Below are 23,137 nucleotides of genomic sequence, written 5' to 3' on the forward strand. Positions count from 1 at the left end.
CACACGAGAGAGACTCGCGGTGGGTCCTCGGGGCTAAGAGCCGTTTAGTTTTTAAAATTTTTCGCACGTTAAAATAATTTAGAATATTTAACCACTAATTAAAATTATTATAATTGTAGATAACTGATAAAATCCATACCATAATTCCCGGACAAAATCGCAAGACAAATTCAATAAATCTAAATATGCAATGATTAGATAATGTCGTGCTATAGTAAATAATTTCTAATGAAATTAATTAGGCTTAATAGATTCGTCTCGCAATTTTCTGTCCATCCATTTAATTAGTTTTATGATTAATTTATATTTAATACTTTTAATTAGTCTATACTATAAAGAATACAAGAATTGAGAATATTTCTTACCAATACTAACCCATCCACACCTCTCACAAAATATCTCATTAAGACCCACATGAAAGGACTGGGAGTGTCTGACAGGATTTGAAAAGAACAAATCAGCGCCAAGGAAATTGATTCCGCCCAATTCTCCAAATTTTTTTCACCTCGGCGCCTCCTAGTCAGGGTTCACCAAATCGGTTTACCGGTCAAACAGGTCCGGACCGGTTCCGGTTTCGGCCGGTACCCAACCGGCCAAAATTCAAAATTTAAATTTAAATTCAAAAAATAAAAAATTCCCAAAAAATTCCTAAAAATACTTCAAGTTGCGATGAATCTAATGAAATCAAATTTTCTCAAAAATTCGTTCATTTAGTATAGTTTGCGGGGATTTAAAGTTAAATCAAAAAAGAAAAAGAAAAAAATGGGCCGGCCCATTAAGACCCACCAGTCAAACCGGTCAAACCGGCCGGTAAACCGGTTGCACGGGAGCTTTTGAATTTGGATTTGAATTCAAACCGGTCAAACCGGTCAAACCGGCCGGTAAACCGGTCAAATCGGCCGGTAAACCGGTCGGAACCGGTTGCACGGGAGTTTTTGAATTTATTTGAATTTGGATTTGAATTCAATCGGTTTCCACCGGTTACCGGTCCAACCGGTCCGGTAAACCGGAACCTGTGGTCACGCGAGGCCGGTTAACTGGTGGGGAAAAAAACCCTGCGCCTAGCCAGCCCGCCCGCGTGTACCCACGCGAGGCCGCCGACCCCCCACCCCCCTCGCCCGCGGTAATTCCGCCCGCGACAGCGCCCCCCAGCCTCGCGATGCCGCCGCCCCCGCCCCCCTCCCCCGCGGTAATTCCGCCCGCGACGGCGCCCCCCAGCCTCGCGACGGCGCCACCCCCTCCCCCGCGGTTGTACGGCCAGGCCGCTCGCAAGATCGCCAGACTTTCCGCCGCCTCCTCCCTCACGATACGCCCCCCTTGCGGCAGCGCCACCCCGCGACCCCGCCGTGGCACCTGCCTCCTCGCCCCTCTGCGGCTCCTCCACCGGTGCCCCACTCGGCTGCGCGCGCCTTGAGTATGCCGGCGGCCAAGGATGGGTCTTGGGGCGGCCTCTTCCGCGCCCGCTTGACCCCACCCGCTTCCTCGCTGCCTGTCATGGGCGCATCGGAGCCGGCAGCGGGAAGTGCTGGAGCTGGCCGCGAGCGGGGTGGCGCTAGCTCCAGTCGCCGTTGCACCATCCGATTCGAGCCAGGCGGAGCTCGAGTAGCGCGTGGGATGGGAGTGGGTCTACTGGAAGGTCCCCATCCCCATCCATGGCAGCCGGAGGCGGGGAGAGCAGGGGCGGACGACGAGTGGAGGCATCGTTGAAGGGGGCGGGGCGCCGGAGGTGTGGAAGGCAGGGGAGAGCTGGTAGTGGCGACTCAGGGTAGTGCTCGTCGATTTGTCGTCGCCCATGTTCCCAATCCTTATCCACTTGTGGTCCCTCCCTCCTCTCTCTCGCTCTCGCGGATCCAGCAGGCGAAACACGAGGCGGCGGCGCGGTCTAGCGAAGGAAGGTAATGGCGGCGGCGGCACTGCCGGCAGGGGAAGGTACGGCGGCGCGGAACATGCGGAGGTGCTCTCTTCATTCCCCTTCCTCTCTCCCAGGTTTTCATCGGCCCTGACTCAGACTCTCAACCCCTCTCTGCTCTCGCTTGCTATCAGATCCTGATGGCGCGGAGCCCGGCGAAGGCGGCGGCGGTGCGGCCTCGCCTGGGAGGGATTCCCAATCCCTTGCCCGCTCTCCGTCTGCTTGTCGCCTCCAAGATCCAGTTGCCCGCAAGCTTTGCGTTCTTCCTTGTCATGGCAGAGGCGCAAGGAGAACAAGGATGTACGAGGCAAATGCGACGGCGACAGAGAGCACAGCGAAGACGTCATCAACGTCAAAGTCGTTGGTGCCAATTGATCAACGTGGTGATCTGCAATTAGGTACGGCTTTCACAGTTTCACCACCTCTCACCTACGCATTCATGCATGCGAGCTGCATGATAAAAATACAGATTGAAAGAATTGTACTTGATGAAATCGTTGCTAATACAGTTTGGTGGTAATTTAGGAACACCCAATGTTTTGATACTCTACTTACATAATGGGCTTCATAGAGGAGCAATAGCATGTTTGATTTTTTGCACGTTGTTATTTACAAAAGAAAATCAAATTCTTGAATTCATAATAACACATAGATCTGTGCATACATTGTACTTTCATTTTTTTGAAAGAAAATGCTTTGTACTTTTCACTCAAATAAGCACAAAATTAAGTAATGAATGAATAGGAGACTGCTAGAAGGTGGATTTTTATGCAGATGCACATAGATCTGTGCATAAGAGGATGCTTTTAGTCAGTTCTAACGACCATCCAAGAAAAAATTCTTCATAGTGCAAGGGAAGGGACACAGCTAGGCTTGTGAATGTGGGGAGAATAATGCTAGAACTGTGCGCTGTTAGGCTTCTCAGCAGTGTATGTGATTGTGTATAGTCTTTTAATAATTTATGAATTTTAGAGCTACTTCTTTTCTGGTGTAGGGCAAGAACATTAGAATTTTGTCTGAAATTCTTGCATAAGTCTGCATGGATGCTAACTAAACCTTCCCCATGAGCTCTCTGACAGTCTGACTGTGAGACCCCTCTTCTCATTCTTCTCCATGCCTGTTAATTTGTTAGAAGCAAAAAATTGGTTGTTTTGAGATGCAGATGACTTCTTGTTTTGGTTATAGAAAGCAGTCCATGAGCTCTCTGATAGTCTGACTGTGAGACCCCTCTTCTCATTCTCCTCCATACCTGTTAATTTGTTAGAAGCAAAAAATTGGTTGTTTTCAGATGACTTCTTGTTTTGGTTATAGAAAGCAGATTACTCTAGAGTGTTTTTTTCTAATTAATAAGATCTTTGTGGTTACCAATGGATTTCTTTTCTGTTTAGATGAAGATCACTAGGCCCATTGCTCCGTGCAAGGTATAGATGGCATACATACAGGTTTGTGAAGCCCGTGAGGAATTGCCATATATGGTCTGATAATTGTCATAATTGAGGGTCTGAACCAACAACCAACAGGTCTGTATAGATGTTATCTGAATTCTTGGTAAATTAGCGGTTTACTAATGCTATGGCCCAACCAGAAGTCCAGAACTTAGATTTTTCAAACATTATTGTCAGCAATGATTTCAGAGGATGTAATCAGTAGACTGTCTAACTGCTATCATCAATGATTATATTGGAGGAATATAATGATGAGATCGCGAATTAAACTCTGAATTTCGGTGGGGAAGGGTGACGGCAACAAGGCATCGCAAGTGGCAGACTGCAAGGTGCGTAAGCTATCAAAATTTCTTTTACTTTCAGTTAAAATCATGCTGCGTCAGCAACATCATGTATCATGTAAAATGAATAGCAGACTCACCTACCTCACAAGGAAATATTTGTTAATCACTCCAGTCAATATTTAATTATAAAAAATAGATGATGCATGCCTTGCAAGAATATTTTAATCACTCCAGCAAATTTTAACTTCCAATTGTGGCTGAGAAAACAGAGTGCAAAACTTCTGCACTTCTGCTATCAGTATTGCACTATAGCTAGCACATAGTTCCTTTTGGATTTATGGAAGTCCTGTTATTTATAATATGCCAACTATAATGGTGACATTCCCACACCTCTTTGTGTTGACATGCTACCTACATATTTGATGAAATGCTTCAATTATTTACCTGGTGCTCAACGTTGACTCTGGTCTCTCTATGCTACCATGGGTGATAAGTTTGCAGTTTTGTTTAAAAAATACATGGCACATTTGACTCTTGAAGGTGATTAGAAATATATACAAAAGCGAATTGAATGGAGAACAGTAATGTTTTCCCTTTTCCAAGTATTAGATTAGAATTTACACTTGTTTCTTCTCGACCTAACACTGGGTGAACTATAATTTTCCACATTCAATGCATGAAAACATGTAAAATTCATCACAATTGTTCTCCAAAAATTTCAAGAATTTATTGCAGAACGGTAAAAGAACTGAAACTTCTGCGCATTTGGATTGGAAAGGCACTCATGGTTACTTTTTTGTACATTATTTTTTTCGACAAACTTTCTTGTACATTTTATTACTCTTGTATATTTTTGCAACCAATTATCTCAATACCAGTTGTTAACAATAAATAAATTTGTAAAGGAATTCCTATTAGTGTACACTCTTTGTATATTGCAGAACTTCATTTTACAACTCACTTTGGATGTATTACATAGTATTATTTACAGATCTAAACCTTTGCATATAAAAGCTACACTTCCTTCTTTACTCATAGAATGACACTATTCTTTAATATTTGATGAGTTTTCTTCATTTCGAGACATTCATGTATGGATGAATTGGACTTGTTTATTACTCGTAGCAACGCACGAGCATACGCTATATTAGTTTTATTTTGTTGCTCTGTCCATTGGGCGCTGACCAATACGTGTTCTTGATCGGTCTACTTGGCTGAATTCTTATACCATAGAGTATATTATGTACCTCCACATAGTTGATATAGAATTAGTTTCAAACACGTGACTGGGCACGTGCATAACCACTAGTATTGTAAATGTTCCACAAAATTTTACCCAAAATATTTTAGTAACTAAACCGGCCCTAACTGCCTTGGCCGGCGAAGCGGCGGCGGCCAGCACCAGGCACACGCTGCGCACGCGGGCGTAGGCAGCCAGGTGCGGCAGCGCCAGCCAACGCAGGCGTAAGGGGGGTTTCATATATAACTTGTGGAAGATGGATAATCTAAGTATCTATAAAGCTCATTAGATGATTAGATCCAATTAGATTTAATATTTTTGAAAAAAATAGTTCAACATTTAAAAATAACAGATTCAACATGTTTTAAAAACACATTGCAATATTTTAGATAAAATACTACATTCAATATTTTTTACGAATTATCTCAACATCTCAAAAGAATACATTCAACATTTGTCAATACTTATTCCAACATTTTCTTATAAATGGATCCTTCACAATTTCTTCTCCGGCACCGGCGGTGGCGGGTGCGGCGGCAGGCAGCCTAGCAGCAGCACGCGGCAAGGGCAGCCGGGCAGCAGCGCGTTAGCTAGGCAACAGCTCACGACAGGGGCAGCTAGGCGCAGCCCAAGCAGCAGGCTCACGGCGGGGGTTGCTGGGCAGTGCGGCGGGGGCAGCTAGCTAGGGGGGCAAGCAGCGCAGGGGGGCACTAGCTCCGGCGACGGCGGGCGTGCGGCCAGCAGCTCGCGGCGGCGGCTTCGGAACTAAGCACCAATAGTAGCAATGGCGGCGGCGGGCGCAAAGCTGGTGGAATTGGACGACGGAGCTAACAAATCGAACGGAGGGAAATCATCTGCACGAATCTCCAACATTGGAAGATGAATAACAAAAAATCTTGTGGAAGATATATAGTATCCACCGGCGCAAGGGCAGGCGGCCCAACAAGCGTGGCCGAGCAGGGCCTTTTTTCTTTTTATATTTTAAAACAAATACAAAATTTCAAAAATATATGGCGGTTTCAAGAAATTTCAAAAATGGACCCCTGTCGCCCATAGGGGGAGGGGGGCGACAGGCCCCCTGTGGCCCCCTGTCGCCTAGGCAACGAGCGACAGGGACCTTTCTGTAATTTTTTTTCGAACAGGTCCCTGGCGGAGGACGTGGTGCAGGGGGGCGGTCGCCCCCCAACAGGCGACAAGGGGGCCTGTCGCCCCCCTCCCCACCGGGCGACAGGGCAGGGCTGCCCTATTTAAACCCCCCTCCCCTCTCACCCCTCGTTCTATTCTCTAAAATTCCAAAAAAAAATAAAAAAAAGAAGAGAGGGGTGAGAAGAAAGAAAGCGGCGAAGCCCTGCCGAAGTGCGCATATGTGATCTGCAGGTATTAACGTTTGACCTTTCATTGTGATTTTCTTATGAATCAGATAGAAGTAATATTTATATATTGAAATATTGGATCGTAATCTTAGAATAATAGTAGCTATTATTATTTCAGCATTTCGCCATGGCTGCCTCCAATTTTGGAGGTTTTTTCTGGACCGAAGAGAAATCTACTATAATACTTGATATCGTGAAAGATCTTGTGCTTAGAAAGAAGTTGGATCCACTTGCGGATGGTATGATAGAGATGGTTATGGCCAAAGTATTAGGGTTTCAAGTTTGCACACTGTTTCATGGTATTACAACGCAAGATCTAAAGGGACACCTGCTAGAACGCCGTAAGGTTTACATGCGTATATGTGAACTTGCGAATCATCCTAATGTTATTGGATTCTTATAAAGTACTTCTAAGATATGGATGCGGCCAGAGGTGTATGAGATACACATTAAGGTAACTTTCATTCAGATCTAATATTTAAATATATTTTTAATTCATATTTTTGAAACTATAATATTATTCTGTATTTATATGCAAGGATTTTCCTGGGGACACGGAGTTGATTAACAAATCAATACCCAATTTCCGTAAATTGGTATTAATCTTCGGTGGCCCTATGTCTCAAACTAGACGAAGGAGGTGCCGAAGATCGTCGGGTAATTCAATTTTGCGTCCGCATGAATAGAGATCCGGATGTTCATCAAGTCATACTGCACCACCAGCATCACGAACTTCTGTTAACCTCGACGACGACCAAGATGACTTCATGCCACCCAAACCATGGCTCCAAGACCTGATCAGCGAACCGGAGGTTCGTCCAGTCGTACTCGACCACCTGCAGCACCATCTTGTGTTACCTGGGACGACGATGATGATTTCATGCCCCCCAAACCTTGGCTTCCAAGACCTGATCAGGGAACCAGAGGTTCGTCCAGTCGTAACGCACCACCTTCAGCACCATCTTGTGTTAACTGGGATGACGACGATGATGATTTTATGCCCCCCAAACCTTGGCCTCCAAGATAGGATCTGAGAACCGGAGATTCGTCCAAGTCTTCAAACTCTCGTGCAGCACCACCCTATGAGAACTCGGATGACGATGTAGATGATTTCATGACATGATCTATGATATGTGTTGTACTGAACATGGAAGTTTGCATTTGTTGTGTATAAATAAATGTTAGTTTATGGTTTCAATGTCTATAATTCGTACGTAATGGAAAATGCGCGAGAGAACAGAGGCGTATGCATGAAAAGTAGTTATAACAATGAGAAGACAACATCGTTGGTACCATAAGACATAAACGTTCGGCCACTATGTCATTACAAAGAAACATACGAGATACAAACATAAGTCATATCTAGCCACCCCGACGGTGTCGGGCCCTCTTCGCCCTCTGCTGGGCATGGATATGGCCCTGCGAGTAGGTGTGACGATCCGGAGACCTCATTTGTTGCTGAGGATGCAAAGAAGGCTGCGGTGTCTGCTGCTAAGGGTAACCCAAGTGGTGCTTCTCCTAGCTGTGAAGAGCCCAAGACATCAGGGTCACCTTGCTCCGCGGGTGAGAGGGAAGTGAAGTTGTCGAGATCTTCTAAGTTGAAGCCACCGCTATCTGGAATGAATGTGTCTGAGACGAACCCTGCGTAATATGTAAATGTGAACCAACATATGTTGTGTCTTAACTTTGTGAAAAAATTGAGAGTGTTATGTACCAGGTTGTGCTGAGGAAGAAGGTCCGACACCCGCATCTGGATAGAATCCTACGCATAAAAAACTTGCACGTCAGCGTACACTATTGTAGTTCATAGTAACATGTAGAAAATGACATATGAATCATAAGCTAACCTGGGTAGGCTAGTGTCGATGGCGGCGGTCCCATCCCTGGGTACGGTCCCCCAACTGGCGCTGTCCCTCCAAACATTCCCATCCCCTGCTGTGGGACGAAGTGGGATCCTTGTTGGCCCCAATGGCCAGTATGGCCGAAGGAAGAAGAGGGACCGAATCTTGTTTGTGTCGATTAGTAAAAGTATAGCAAGAACTGATATTATTTAAATTCAGTATCCACGTTACCTGCAGTAGTGTTCCACTGGCGTCCCTGATCTGGCTGAGAGGTCGGCTCGTGCGTCGTCGCCAGACACGGGAACGACGTCGAGGCCTGGGACGATCCTTGGCTCTCTTCATAGTCCACACGGCTACCAAAATCGTGCAGTACTGTACGCAAGTGGTCATGGTGCCTGGACCATGCCTCTCTCTCTGCTCAACCTAGGTCATAGGGGAACCGTGATCCACCCTCGTGAGGTAAGCGGAGCAGTCCGCCTCTATCATGTTGCAAAGTCGAAACTGCATTCATTTTAGTAATGGAAAATTTACTTGCATACTGAATAATATTATGAATTTGAATCCATTCGCAAACAATATGAAGAGACTCACCGCGCCAGCTAGTGCTTCCACGTGGTGATTGGCGTAGCCATCCCGAAGACTCGCCTGGTGTGGCTACGGGTTCGCATCAGGAAAGACCAAACGAGCCCGAGTCCGAGGCAAGTACCATGTGAGGTAAGCCCTGAAAGAGCTGTCTGTGTGTGGTCCTGTCGGCTCGACCACGTTCTCATCTGCATCGTCCCATTGCTCCAACCACGGCTGCATCGTGGTGAGCCAAACGGCTGAGCATGGCATGCCACTCCTCGACAACCTACAAACGTGGTAGACAAAAAATCGTTAGATTCGAATAGGGTTGCATGATTAGTACAAAGGTAAACATACGTATAGAAACACATTCAACAATATAACACCTTATATGTTTTGGATTGTGCCACCAAGCAACAGCACCGAGTCGACAGAATGAACTTACAATGACTTAAATCACGACACTGAGTGCCTTCCACGAGCAATTCTCGGCAATGGTGGTCTGAAAGTAGGAGGTGCTCCATCTGTTGGATTTCCAGAAGGACCAGCGTCTGCATCACCGTGAATTGCATTCTAAGGACACCTTTTGTAGTTGTGACCCAATGCTTCACATTAGCTGCAACGCTTTTGTGCCTTGCTTGCCTCGGACTCGTCCATACCATTTCTTATACGACGCATCTAACGACGGCCTTTGCCTTTCTTAGCGGCTGGATCAGGAACATAAGTCTTAACCTCCCGGTCCGTAATAAAGGGTCCAACTATGCCAATCCCGTATATTTCATGTCCCCAGGTGGATGTACCTGCCTCCTTGCTGAAATAGGGTGACACAAATACTCCGGGCTGCAACCCAGATTCTGCACAAGCGACAATGACGTGCGAACAGGGCAAATGCAATAACTTTGGCTTCATGCAGGTGCAGCGGACAGTGCCATCTGCTCTAATTAAACTCTCTTGCACCACCCTATCTCTATAGATGCCACGACTAGTTCTATCCTTGCATAGCACCTCAAATCTATGCTCCCTTGTACCCGTCGATATGACACGGTGCTGTCTGGCCTTTGCTATCTTGTCTTGCATATATTGTGTCACTCTTGTGCAAAACTGAATTTGGGGGTTGCTCATGTTTATGGTTGCAGCCATGTATCGCTCTCTAAAATACTTCATGCATCCATACATGATGAACTCAACAATTCCCACGAGAGGAAAGCCATGACAACATCGCATCACCATATTGAAACACTCTGCGTGGTTTGTTGTCTGGATACCGTACCGCATTCCGTTTGTATCATAAAGGAATGACCATTTCTCCTTCGGTGCACCTCGAATCCAGTGCGAAAATGGCTTCTCCAAAGAAGCCCTTGCATCTGCTGATTGGCTACTGCTGGTTCCTGCTGCCCTTGCCTTCACATGCTCCGCAGTTAGCTGATCAAGCATCTGCCACAAAGCATTAAATTTTCTCTGCTGATTCTGAGTGCACAACCTCTTGAACAAGTCTTTTAGTTCCTTGTTCTTGAAGTGGTCAAATAAGTTTACACCCATATGCCTAATGCACCACCTGTTTTGCACATCTGGCTATAATGGAGGTGTTGTTCCATTTCCGACTTGTAATTTCATAATTGCTTGTAGCATACCTGCGTGCCTATCACTTATAAGGCACACATTTAGATGGGCGGCAACAACATGAATCTTCACTCGTTCGAGGAACCAATACCAACTTTCTGTGTTCTCATTCTCAACAAATGAAAAGTCGACCGGTACTATTTAGTGGTTGCAGTCTACCCCGATTGCGGTGAGTATCTGCCCTTTGTACCTTTCAGTCAGAAATGTCCCATCAATGCATAAAACCGGAATACAATACTGAAAAGCTCTCACACATGCACCTAGGCAAAAGAAGGCTCAAAGCAGAAAGCTTTGTCCCCTCCTCACGATTGGCACGAGGTAAGTGTCATAGAAACTTCCAGGGTTTCTAGCAACAACATAGGATAACATTTGAGGTAGGTTATCATATGATGCCTCGTATGTGCCGAACCGCATTTCGAACACCTTTTGTTTAGCCCGCCATGCCTTCAAATAACTAATGCTGTACTGGTAAGTTTGCTCAATATGTCGAACAATCATTTTTGGCTCATAATTTAGGTTGTCCATAATCAACCCATATATTTGCTTTGCAACAAAGTCGCATGATATATTGCGATGTGATAGCTGAACTTCTAACAGCAAACAAGTGTACTCTATCACAATGGAACATTTTCAGTTCGACTTTCATCTACCCTTGAATGCATGTACTCGCCATGGACATCCAGCATTCACACACTCCACCTCATATTCTTTACTGCCAGACTTCACGACTCTAAATTCTCGCTTCAATGATATTGCCCACATTCTCACAGCATCTTTTACGGCTTCAATGTTTGGATATGTTGCACCTTGCACCACCTCATTCCCTCTGTACTCCCACTCCTAATGTCGTACGTCTTGTATGACATGATTGCGAAAACCATGCTCCTTCCACTCTTTTGGCAATGAGTACTGCTCGTCATCAGATGAGCCCTCATGTTCTTCCATCTCTATTGCGGCATGGTCTTCTGCCTCCATCTCGTCCACGATGCTATGTATCCTCTCTCCCTCATCAGCAAGGCCTTGTGGTCCGATGTTTGGGTTCTCTATCTCTTCTGACTCATCTTGCTCAATATAGTTTGTCTCCCTTTGAATACTCGGAGTTCTTGATCTGCACCACCTCTTTGAATACTCGGAGTTGCTTGATCTGCACCATCTCTTTGAATACTCGGAGTTGCTTGATCTGCACCATGTTGGATTTCATTTCGTATCTTCTCCCGAGTTTGAACAAGAATTGCCAGAGGCCACCCACGCTCTAGAGCCGCTTGCATGTACTTCTGCCAGTCATCAGTGCTGTGTATCATCATCAATTCCCATAAATCACCTTCTACCTCCCAATTCACAAGAGCATGGACGGTCATCACATGTATCTTCGGATCAACACGGAACCCACGCTGCAGCCACTAATATATAGAACCAAAATTCCTCTCTAGAGGTTTATCTATGGCGCTAGATGTGCACTTAAAGGCAGAAAGGTCTACTCCATTTGATCCATACAAAATATTACAGTTACCAAAAAACACTTGAAACTGCATCTTGTTCGACATATCTGTACATCACCAAATACTTATCGAGTCATACTCTTTACTTCACTACATTATTCAATCATCCGTACAAACTAAGTACGAATTTTAACTACAACATATAAGTATTCATAACTACATGATAACACTCAAATTCTATACTGCATATCCGAAATTCTAGTCTAAATCATAACTAATTTATAAATATGTCTCTAATAGTACTGCAGTTGTAATAATAAACGCGTAATCTTAATTTCCTAAACTAATTTACTACTACGTAAGTAAGATATCTTTAAACTCCTACTTAAATGGTCCTACCATAGCACTAATTAAATTTAATTACTCTACAATAGCAATGGAAAAATATATAAGTTAAATATAATTACCTGCATATCACAAGTGTGCAATCCGGCAGGGCTTCGCCGCTTCCCTTCTCCTCACCCCTCTTTTTTTCTGGATTTTTGGTGGAATTTTTGGGCTCAAATTAGGAGCGAATGAGGGGGGAGGTGTTATATAGGGCAGCCCTGCCCTGTCGCCCGGTGGGGGGGGGGGGCGACCGCCCCCCTACACCACGTCCCCCGCCAGGGACCTATTCGAAGAAAAAAAATTACAGAAAGGCCCCTGTCGCCCGTTGCCTGGGCGATAGGGGGCCACCGGGGGCCTGTCGCCCCCCCATGGGCGACAGGGGTCCATTTTTAAAATTTCTTGAAACTGCCATATATTTTTGAAATTTTGTATTTTTTTAAATATAAAAAATAAAAAAGGCGCAAGTAGGCTATGGGAGCAGCCCGACCGGCCCACCAGCTAGGCTGCCCACGTGCTGCAGGTGGAAAAGCGATCAGCAAGCTGCATGCTCGGCCCAAGTATCAAGGTGAGCTTTTCCACTTTTTTCTTTTAATCATGTTATTTAGTTATTTTCTAATTATTTTTTAAGCTAATTATTTAGAGGTTGATCTTGCCTATCATTAATTAACCATTGCTGTTAACTTAGTTTTAATTAGCTTATGTTCTTGCTAATATTAGTTAATGCTTAGTTAGGGTGTTTCACTTCTTTTTAGTTCAAGCTTTTCTTAGCGTGTTTTCCTTGTAGCTTCGGCTTTGAGCGTGTCACCAGTTGACTTGTGTCATCTTGGCTGTTAGCGTAATGGGCACGGGTCCCCATGACCCCGAACTTATGCGCGATTAAGGAAGAGGGGACCCACCAGCCACGTCAGCCGAGCACAGCTGTGGGCCCACACCAGGGACCTCCGCCCACGGAGGTGGGCATCCACCTGGGGCGGGCTGGGCCTGACCCGGCATGTGAAGCCCGGGAAGGACGTTTCTTTCCCCTCGAAGACACCTGCCTGGTAAAAGATATTTACCAGGCGGGAAATCCTGGAGGTTACGGCGCCTCGCCGCCGGGCTCGGTGCAGAGCCCGAGGGGGTGCGCGGCTTCCCCGTAAGAACATCACGATTACGGGGACGCCGTGCGCTCAGAAGATAAAATGATAGGCGGCGGATAGCTTAATCCTGAGCTACCCGTCCTATCGGCTTGAAGGTGGACGGTGGCTGGTATCCACCATTGTTTACCACGTCCCCATCGCGGTAAAAAAAGAGCCATCCCGGGCGACGCCCTAGGTTTGACCAAGGTCACCCCAGACCAAGAGGGTCCGCGGGGCAACCTCGAAAACCGCCACACGGCCGCCTCGGACCACCCTGAACGTCCCCAGAGACACCCCAGGGCACGAGGGCCGACCAGACAGCCTCGGATCACCTTGAGGCATTGGGGTCCACCCGTCAGCGTGAACGGCCGCCTCGGGGCACTCCGGGATATCCCTAGGTCACCCTGGGGCACCCCTGACACCTGTGGGTCCCCCAATGCCTATTGAAGCAGGCCCAACAAGACACCTGCTCGCCTGACAAAGGCAGGACAGCCTAGAAGACGGTGCCCGCCATGCAAAGGGGGCGTTCACACCAGGTAGAGAGGGACAGAGAAGGCAGTTGTAGTCTATAAATAGAAAAATCCTAAGACATGTAAAGGGACCGCTCCTTCGGTTCCTAACTGATACATTCCGGGCTTGGGCTCTTCAACTCGGGATCAGCAAAGAACCAAACACAACAAAGGACGTAGAGTATTACGCCTACGGGCGGCCTGAACCTATCTAAAAACCACCGTCTCAACCCACTTCCTTAATGGAGATCCTTGTGCAGTTTACACCCCTAGCCGAATCTCTAAACGGGGGTTCCATCGAATCCTTGCTAGCGGTAATCACCCACCAATAGCTGGCACGCCAGGTAGGGTATAGCGCGTAAGATTTCATTTCTGCGAAGCTCAACCTCGTAGAATCCATGGCGAATCGCTCCGACCATTTTGAGGGGGAGAGCAGTAACGAGTGCACACATCTGCGCCATGGGCTCTCTAGTGCCCCTCCTTGTCTTGGGGCAGGGGGCTCGTCCTCTGCGATTCCGCCCGCCCAGCAACCGGTATCACATGTCACCGCGCCGCCGTGGCTCGACGCCCCCAGGGCCGAGTCAGCCGGAACCGCATCGGCCGACGCCCACACAGCCCAGTTCAGGGAAGAAGTGCGGGGCCGCATGATGCGGCGAGGCCCGCTGGCTCGCAGCCGCCTCAGTCGCGCTACCATTCCCCATGGGAAGCGCTCGCTGCGACCCATGCCTCCGCTGAGGGTAGGAGCAGGCACTCCCGAGGTAGAATGGCTCGACAAACTGGCCAGCCTGGTGCGGAAGGCCGCACCAGGATCGAAGGCGCAAAGCTCCAGCACCACCCGTCTGGAGCCCACGGCGCAGCCTCAGCGATCCGCTACCTGTGTTGGGTGAAACTCCGACCACCGTTCTCACCTCAATGAGGTGAGGGCTAGCGAGGATGCCCGCACCGCTCTAGAGAGAGAGCGGGAGAGGTGGCGTCAAGCCACTGATGAGCAAGCGTCGTCTGGCTTGCCTACGAGCGACGGCACCGCCTCCGACAACGACATCAGTCTGTACGGGGCCAGCTGCCGGGCTTTCACTACGAGCTTGAGGCGGGTCAACTAGCCCACCAAGTTCCGACCGGACCTGCCCGAGTAGTACGACGGCACCATCGACCCAGAGGAATTCCTCCAGATCTACACCACCGCCATTTAGGCAGCTGGGGGGAGGTCCCCAAGGCATGGCCAACTACTTCCATGTTGCCCTTCGGGGCATTGCACGATCATGGCTGATGAACCTCCCATTGGGTTCTGTCGGGTCCTGGGGGAGCTGTGTGAGCAGTTCGTCACCAACTTCTCCGGGTCGTTCACTCGACCCGGAACTCGTGGCGATCTTCTCGCCATCCGATAGCATAAAGGCGAACGCTTCGCCAGTACATCCATCGTTTCAGCTAGGTACGCAACACCATTTCTCGCATCTTGACGGCCGCCGTCATCATGGTGTTCAGCAAGGGAATCACCAACAAGCGGTTGGTGTGTTAGCTGGAGACTCACAACGTGGAAACCGTCTCTGAGTTGTTCGCACTGGCAGACAAGTACGCCCGGGAAGCCGAGCCGTACGCTTGGGTCAAGCTCCGAGGTGCTCCCGAAGAGCCCCCGGCATGCAACGAACCGAAAACTAGCGCCAAGGCGAACAAACGGAAGGCTGCTGCCGTCCTGGCCGCGGAAAGGCGCCCAAAGCCGCCGCCCAAGGGAAACCCTACCAGTGGCGAGAGGAAGACTGCTCCTCCCCGCCAGGACGGAGGAAAGTGGTGCGAGCTCCATCGCACCGACTAGCACGACCTCACCGAGTGCCACCTCGAGAAAGACCTCGCGGCGGACCGCCAGCGGGACCGTGGCGACCGTCACAGTGACAACCGCAATGACCGCGACTAGACTCACCCAGGCGGGGCTGGCTTAGGCTTCCAGGAGCCGCAGCACACGATCGCCACCATCTTCGGTGGGGCGTGCACACCACTGTCCCGGAGGAGGGCCAAGCTCCTATAGAGGGAGGTCTGGCAGCGTCCCCGGCGCCCGGGGGCTCCCAGCCTCCGAAGTGGTCAAGCACGCCCGTCACGTTTGACCGGAGCGACCACCCCTCCAACACGGTAGGTGTGGGTCTCCTTCCGGTCGTCGTGACGCTCACCATCTGCAACATCGGGGTCGGCAGGACCCAGGTGGACGATGGAGCAGGCCTTAACCTGCTGTCGCCGGAGGTGTTCCCCCGGATGCAGATAGTGGAGTGTAAGCTCACCCCTTCTGTCCCGTTCTATGGTGTGACCAACGTGAACACTCTCCCTCTGGGGCGGGTCGAGCTCCCCGTCACATTTTACGGGTGGGACAAGTTCCGCACGAAGAAGATCATGTTCGACATGGCGCACTTCGACCTCTCCTACAATGCCATACTTAGGCGCCCAGCGCTCGCCAAGCTCATGTGGCGGAACCACCCAAAATACTGGGCCCGAGTGCACTGATCTTCGTTGCTAGGCAACTCTGACCCAATTCGGCACGCACCGGTAGTTCCTAGAGTGAAGCCTCGATAAAAGCCATGCTATTCCAGGATCGCACAGACAACACCCACACGAAGGTGAGCCTAGAGATTGCAACACAGATCATCTCATACATCTCATAGTTTACAACGGAAAGTAAAATTTATTATAAACATTGTTCAGAATAGTAAAGTACTACAGAGTTCCCAACTACTCAAATTATTCAAGTGTCATTGTCTTAGCGGAAGCAATAAAAGACGTCTAGGAAACATGTGACGCATCGATAAAGCCCGTATGAAACGCGTCACTCAGTAGGAGGGTGTTTAGCACCAGCTGAAGGGCCATCCCACTCAACAGACCAGCTCGGAGGCAATGTACACGACAAAGTCAGACTCGCAATCATATCCTCGAAGTTAGTACCTGAAAATAGGGCCACAAGCAAGGCTGAGTCTACTAATACTTAGCAAGACTTACCCATCACCGGATATACCATACTCCGATAACTAGACATGCAAGGCTTTTTAGTTTGTGGGGTTGGTTTTGCCAAAAAGGCCACTAAGAGTTGTTCCTTATTTTCAGATTTTAACTTTGCCGTATTCTAGTTGGATTAACCATTCTAATTTTGCATCTAACTCTACTCAGTTGTGGTAGAGCAACCATTTAATCAACCAGCAGTATTATCATCATCAAGTTCCACTTGTTACTCTATGTGACCGAAAACATTAAGCAGTCTCATGCCGTGAGAGGCGGACGATTCCAAATCGAATCACAACCTAGCCAGGGGAACCAAACGCACACGCATGGGGATCGACTTGACTTTCGCCCACGCTACTTTCCCCCCTTTCTTTCCAGTCCGTGGATCCGGGTCACCCTCCCCGACTACAGAGTCCGACCACTCTGCACCCGTATGTCGCAACAAAAATAAATTCTACTTCTACAAAGAGGGTGAATGGTCGTTCCACTCGCCGGTCTATAAGGAAAATGGCCCCATTAGGCCATCATTTTGTGATTTTGGTGATTGAGTAACAACGCAATCAATGGGACTAATGAGTTTGTCAAGTGAACAATTATAGAGCCCAGGGATGAAGTAAAAAGGCCAAGAAAAGCAAAACACGAAGAAAGAACTCAAAGCAATATCGAATTGGACGAGTTCTACAAGGATCAGTGGGACCGGATAAACCGGTGCTACCACACCGGTCTAACCGGTTGGCATCGGATGCACCAGTGCCCCATGACCGGTGCACTGGGCCGTGCAGTGCCCAGGCCACGAGGGAAGGCACAAGCAGTACCGGATGCACCGGTGGTGCCAAAAGAGCCGTCGGTGCAAGCAACGGAGGAGTGTTCAGAGAGCCTGTCAAAGTGGTCAGCAAGGACTCTCCAGGACCGGATACACCAGTGCCCCACCAGAGCAATGCACCGGTACAAGGCCATGACAGTTGCAAGGAGAAGAATTGCACTGGTTGCACCGGTGACTAGGCACCGGTCGAACCGGTGACACCACGTCAGCTGTCAGAGACCCAACGGCTACCCCATGGCGCAGAGTGACCGGATGCACCGGTGCTATACCTTCGGATACACCGGTGCATGCGCAGAAATTTGGGTAACGGCTCTAAACGGCTAGTTCGACTTGGTGGCCTATATATATGCCATCTCCCGGCCATTTGAAGCTTGCTGGAGTTACTACAAGCGTCATACACACCCAAGAACATCTCCAAGCCATCCAAGAGCTTAGTGATCATATCCTTAGTCCTTAGCACACTTTAGAGAGTGTTGTGAAAGGTTAGCTCTTTAGAGAGTGAGAGAGCAAGGCATTGTGCCCTTGTGCTGTTGTTCTTTAGTGAACCAAAAGAAGATTTTGGTGCGCCGGCACCTTGGAGCATTGGTGGCTTGCCGGCACATCATTGACCCTCCGACTTGGTGTGGAGCGGCGACGACAACCTTGTGCGGGGGACGTGGAGACCCCCATCCTTTGTGGAGAAGCTCCTTAGTGGAACCCGGGATCAAGGTGATCGTGGTTGAGTCCGCGGAAGAGACTTGATTTTCGAGAAGCGATACTCTTAGTGAGTGCTTCAACAACGTGGATGTAGGTGTGCCTTTGTGGTTAACCAAACCACGGGATAAACACCCGCATCAAGAGTTTGCTTCCTCCTATCCCGCTGTTTGAGCTTCCGCATTTCATACTAGCAATTCTTGTATGCCTTTACTTTCATAGAGTAGTTTTTTGATAGGTAAGGCTATAGGTTGCTATACTTTTATGGGATAGGGGTTTCACACTGAAACAACCTTAGTTACATATATAGATAACAAGTTTTAGTTTAATATTGTGCAATTTAGTTGGAGCCATAGGTTAAGGTTTTAAGTTGCCTAATTCACCCCCTCCCCCTCTTAGGCTAGAGCACGGTCCAATCACTTTCAATTGGTATCAGAGCCGGGACTCATACCTCTCACAAAGGAAGCCAATTTCATTGGCAATTTGTGTTTACCAGCTCATTTGATTGGTTAGGCTTTACCGCCTAGTGAGTTAGCTCTTTGGGGAAGGGATGGATTCATTAGGACCTCCTCCACATTTCGATGGCACGGGCTTCCAATGATGGAAGATCTTAATGCAATCTAACCTCCAAGTAAAGGGCCTAAATGTTTGAAGGGTAACTAGTGAGAGAATGAAGGGCAATAGTCAACAAGAGAAGCAATATGATGCTATAGCCAAATGTGCTATTTTAAGCTCTCTTGGTGACAATGTATTCAACCGTGTATTTGCTTGTAAAATGCTAAGGATTTATGAAAAATTATTAGTGAGAACCATGAAGGCACTAAAGATGTTGCAAATGAAAAATATCATGTTCTCATTGATAAACTTAATAGCTTCAAGCAACTTGATGATGAAAATGCCGAAACTATGTACTCGCGGTTGAAAATTCTTGTGAATGAGATTAACTCTTTAGATGTGAAGAAAATTGATGATTTGGAGCTCATTCGCAAGATCCTTCATTCACTTCGGAGGCCGGAATATGATTTGGTGATCACAATACTTTATGAGAAGGAAATCAACACATTAACATCAAATCAAGTCCTAAACAAGGTGATCGCCCATGAGCTACGCCATGACATCAAGCCAAGAGCGCCACTTTCTTCACCAATACATAGCACACTTGCATGCAAGCAAGTCAAGAAGTTGAAGAAGATGGCCATCAAGGGTAGCTCAAGTGAAGAGAAAGAAGAGGAAGCTTGCCAAAGCTCCTCAAATGATGAAAAAGAGCCAATGGACCCCTATCTCTACACGCAAGTCAAGAAGATGAACAAATGCTTGCAAGAAATCAACTCAATGGGGTATATGGTCTTCATCAAAGATGGGCCTCATCACCAACAAATGAAGGTTGAGAGGAGATTCAAGAAGCGGAAAGAAAAGAAGGAGAAGAAGCCCAAACATAAGTCATTTGCCATTTTTGGTGAATGGGTTAGTGGTGGTGAAGAATCAAGTGCAAGCTCAAGTGATGAATCAAGCAAGAAATTCGCCACCCGCACTACAAACATGAGTCATTTGCCATTTTTGGTGAATGGGTTAGTGGTGGTGAAGAATCAAGTGCAAGCTCAAGTGATGAATCAAGTAAGAAATTCGCCACCCGCACTAACATGGGATCATCATCCAATACTTTCCTCATGGCCAAATTTATGGACAGCGATGCAAGTGATGATGACTCTGTTTCTGCTTTATATGAAGAACTTCTTGAACTAGTTCATGAGCACAAAAAAGTAATTAAGAAGCAAATAAATGAAATTGAAAATCTTAATGCTCTTAATGATCTTAATGCTATTTTTGCTACAAATTATGAAAATTTGTTATGCAAATTCAAATTGCTTAGCGAAGAGCATGAAGAGCTTATGTTGAAAATTGAGAGCATTAATGACACTAATGGTGCTTCAACTTCTTGTAGTAACTCAATTGATAAATCTAACCCTTGCAATGAGAAATGCTTTGAGAATGTTATTGTAGAATCATGTGATGATCTCATTGCCAAGGAGAATGATGAACTCAAGCAAGAAGTACAAAGGCTCATGAAGGACTTGGCTAGATTGAAAGGCAAAGGCATAGAGAGCAATGTCCAACCTTCTCAAGATAACCGTGAAGATATGGTGAAGAAGCTTGAGAAGGGGTCCACCGTGACTTGCTCAAAGTGCCTTCACAAAGGGCACAAGTCCAACAAGTGACCTCAACCAAAGAAGAAACTTTCGGATGAGAAGAACAAGAAGAAGCTCACAATCAAGAGCTCTCTCATCTACACCAAGCCCAACCGGAGGAATAAAAGCAATATCACATCCTATGTAATCAAGAAGAAAATCAATGGCAAGGTGGTTGCTCACAAAGTTAGGAAGCAAGAAAGGAGTTGGAATTACTCAATTTGGGTGCCCAAGGATGTCATCACCAATATGAAAGGGCCTCAAATGGTGTGGGTTCCAAAGGAGACATGAAGCCCAAGAATGGTTTCGGGGGATTTGGAGGCTTGGTTACCTAGAAGATGAAGGTTTAAGCTTAAGAAGCCAAGCTCACATCTTGGACATTTGTTGTCCAAGTCCCCCATAAGGTAAATGGTAGCTAGATTTCAATTCAAGCATCATATAGCTCCTTTGCCCTTGCTAGGTAGTTTGCATTGCATCACCTAGTGTTATATATGGTGGGTTGCTTGTGTCATGATCTAGCCCATGAGCAACCTGTAACACCCTAATTTAAATTTCAGCATTTAATAATAAATTTAATTGCCTTTAATTAAATTTCTAAGGTTTATTGTGTTTAGACTTGCATTTAATCTAATTTTGATCCTCAAGTAATTAAAATTTATCATAGGGTTAAATGTTTGTGCATTCATGCTGGAGCACCTCTTTTATTTTGTTTGAGTGCTAGGGTTGAATTCAAATTTGAATTATTTGAATTCAAATAGGTTTGAGTTGTTTAGAAATAGAAGTAGAAAAGGGAAAAGAAACTAGAAAACCAAACCTACCCCAGCCAGCCCAAAACCCAAATGGCAACCCAACCCAATCCCAAAAACAACCCAGCCCGGCCTGCTTCTTTTTCCCACTAGCGGCCCAGCACCAACAGCACAGCCCGCTCCCACTCCGTCCCTTTTTCCCGCGCAGCCCAGCCACCGCGAGCGCCAGCACGCCCACAGCCCAACTCTCTGCCCGGCGTCACCCACCCGCGCGTCGCCCCTCTCCCCTCGCTGCAGCCCGGGCCCGCCTGTCGGTCCCATCTCTTTCCCCCGTCTCCCTCGCGCCCGCGCAATGACCGGGATCTCCGGCCGAAACCACCGCAGCCTTCCTTCCCTGCTCCCACGCCGAGATCTCCGGCGTCCTCCTTTAAACCACCGCAAGACCCCCCCTGACCCTCATCCATCACACAGCGCCACGTAACCCTAGCCGCCGCCTCGCCATTGTTCCGCCGGCGCAGAAGCTCTGCTCCACCCCAGCCACGCCACACCGCCGCTCCCCAACGCCTGCAAATCACCGCTGCGACTTCGCCCGCGCACCTTGAAGCTTCTCGCGGCCACCATCATCGACCATGACCTCTGCAGCGCTGGAATCACGCCCGAGTCCCGCCGCCGGTGAGCACCTCCGCCATCCTGATTTATCGCCGCCAGTGGCTCTCAACCCATCCTGACCCCCATGACGTCTTCGTAGCACGACGCCGCACCTGCCCGTGGAGATCCGAAGCCCAGAGGACCACCGCAACTACCTGTCCCCGAGCTCAGAGCCGAGCGCCGCCGCCCAGACCTCACCGACGACCCCCGCTGCACCGATCCTCCCTTCAATCCCGAATCACAGTGAGCACCCTAGAGACTCCTTGTTCGATTGCGCTAGGAAGCTCGGTCCGTAGACCGATCTAGTGCCTAGAACACTGTCGCCGTCATTCCGCCGCCGCACACGCCAAGGCTCCATCGTGGCGGATGCCCTGCACCGCTGTACAGCCGCGCGCCGACCTTGCCAGGCTTTAGTTGGCCTTGCGCGCGCACACACCCTTCCACACTTAGGCCTGAGCCCAGAACGGCACGGACGCTGTGCACCGACGAGGCGCCGTCGCGCAGGGCCGCCACCACCGACGAAACCGCCGCTCTAGACCTCCCAAGCTTTGCTAGGGCCACCTGTAGATCACGCGTGCCGTGTAGGTACTTCCAGACCCCAGCCCCGCTCGAATCCGCTCCGGGAAGGCCGAGTTCGGCTTTCTCCGGCGCAGCGCCGCCGCGGGAGCATGTCTCCGGCGAGCTCCGCCGCCGCCCCGCACGCCCTTTGGCCCTGAGCCATCCGATCAGAGATAGACGCCCAAGATTAGAACGGCGACTGGTTCGATCTGGACCGCGCGATCGCGATCCAATGGCCTGAATCCAAAAATGCCGTTTCGCTGTGGTACTTTTGTTAAAGAGTCCATGGACTCTTTGCTAATCAACCCGTGGTCCAGATGTATTCAAAAGTATTTCCAGTTTAGTCCTGTTTTATTTATTTAGGCCCCTGACCTTTTTAAAAATCTAACCCGCAGTCCAGAGCTGTAGTTTTTACACGTCAGCCCCTAAAACTTTCCGGTTTTTGCACAGACCCCCCTGGAACTTCAGTTTTCTTGCAGTTAAGCCCCTAGACCTTGTTTTTGCTCTAGATTTCACGTTCTAGCTCCGTTATAGGTGTTCTTTATGTCCACGCGATCGTTGTAACGCGTAGAATAGTTCTAGCATAGTTTTGGTTGCTATTTTCATGTATTGTTGTATTGTTTCTTAGTGTTAGCCTTTGCTTGCATGTATGTTTATGTTGTGTATTGTTTTTGGCCATGTGTTCGTGAGTAGATGTTGAGCTACCGGAGGAGCCCCAGTACCAGTACCCGGAGCAGCCACCATCTTCTGAGCAGTTTGAGTAGCAGGAGCAGTTCGAGGA

At 48.1% G+C, this 23,137-nt stretch overlaps 2 long non-coding RNA genes across 4 annotated transcripts; both read left to right on the forward strand.

The window, feature by feature from the left end:
• Positions 1-1,169: 1,169 nt before the first annotated feature.
• Positions 1,170-4,669, forward strand: LOC120655646. Of its 3 annotated transcripts, none has more exons than XR_005667678.1 (3): positions 1,170-1,954; positions 2,044-2,307; positions 2,904-4,669. It is a non-coding gene; the product is annotated as an uncharacterized LOC120655646 (long non-coding RNA). The 3 variants fall into 3 exon arrangements; XR_005667679.1 differs by having other exon boundaries at positions 1,170-1,929; positions 3,298-4,669; XR_005667677.1 differs by having other exon boundaries at positions 1,172-1,954; positions 3,298-4,669.
• A 1,457-nt stretch (positions 4,670-6,126) lies between these two features.
• LOC120654054 lies at positions 6,127-7,449 on the forward strand. Its single transcript, XR_005666959.1, has 2 exons — positions 6,127-6,705; positions 6,791-7,449. It is a non-coding gene; the product is annotated as an uncharacterized LOC120654054 (long non-coding RNA).
• The last annotated feature ends 15,688 nt before the right edge of the window (positions 7,450-23,137 follow it).

Source organism: Panicum virgatum, chromosome 1N (genome assembly GCF_016808335.1).
Source record: "Panicum virgatum strain AP13 chromosome 1N, P.virgatum_v5, whole genome shotgun sequence".
In the NCBI taxonomy this organism is placed as follows: Eukaryota; Viridiplantae; Streptophyta; class Magnoliopsida; order Poales; family Poaceae; genus Panicum; species Panicum virgatum.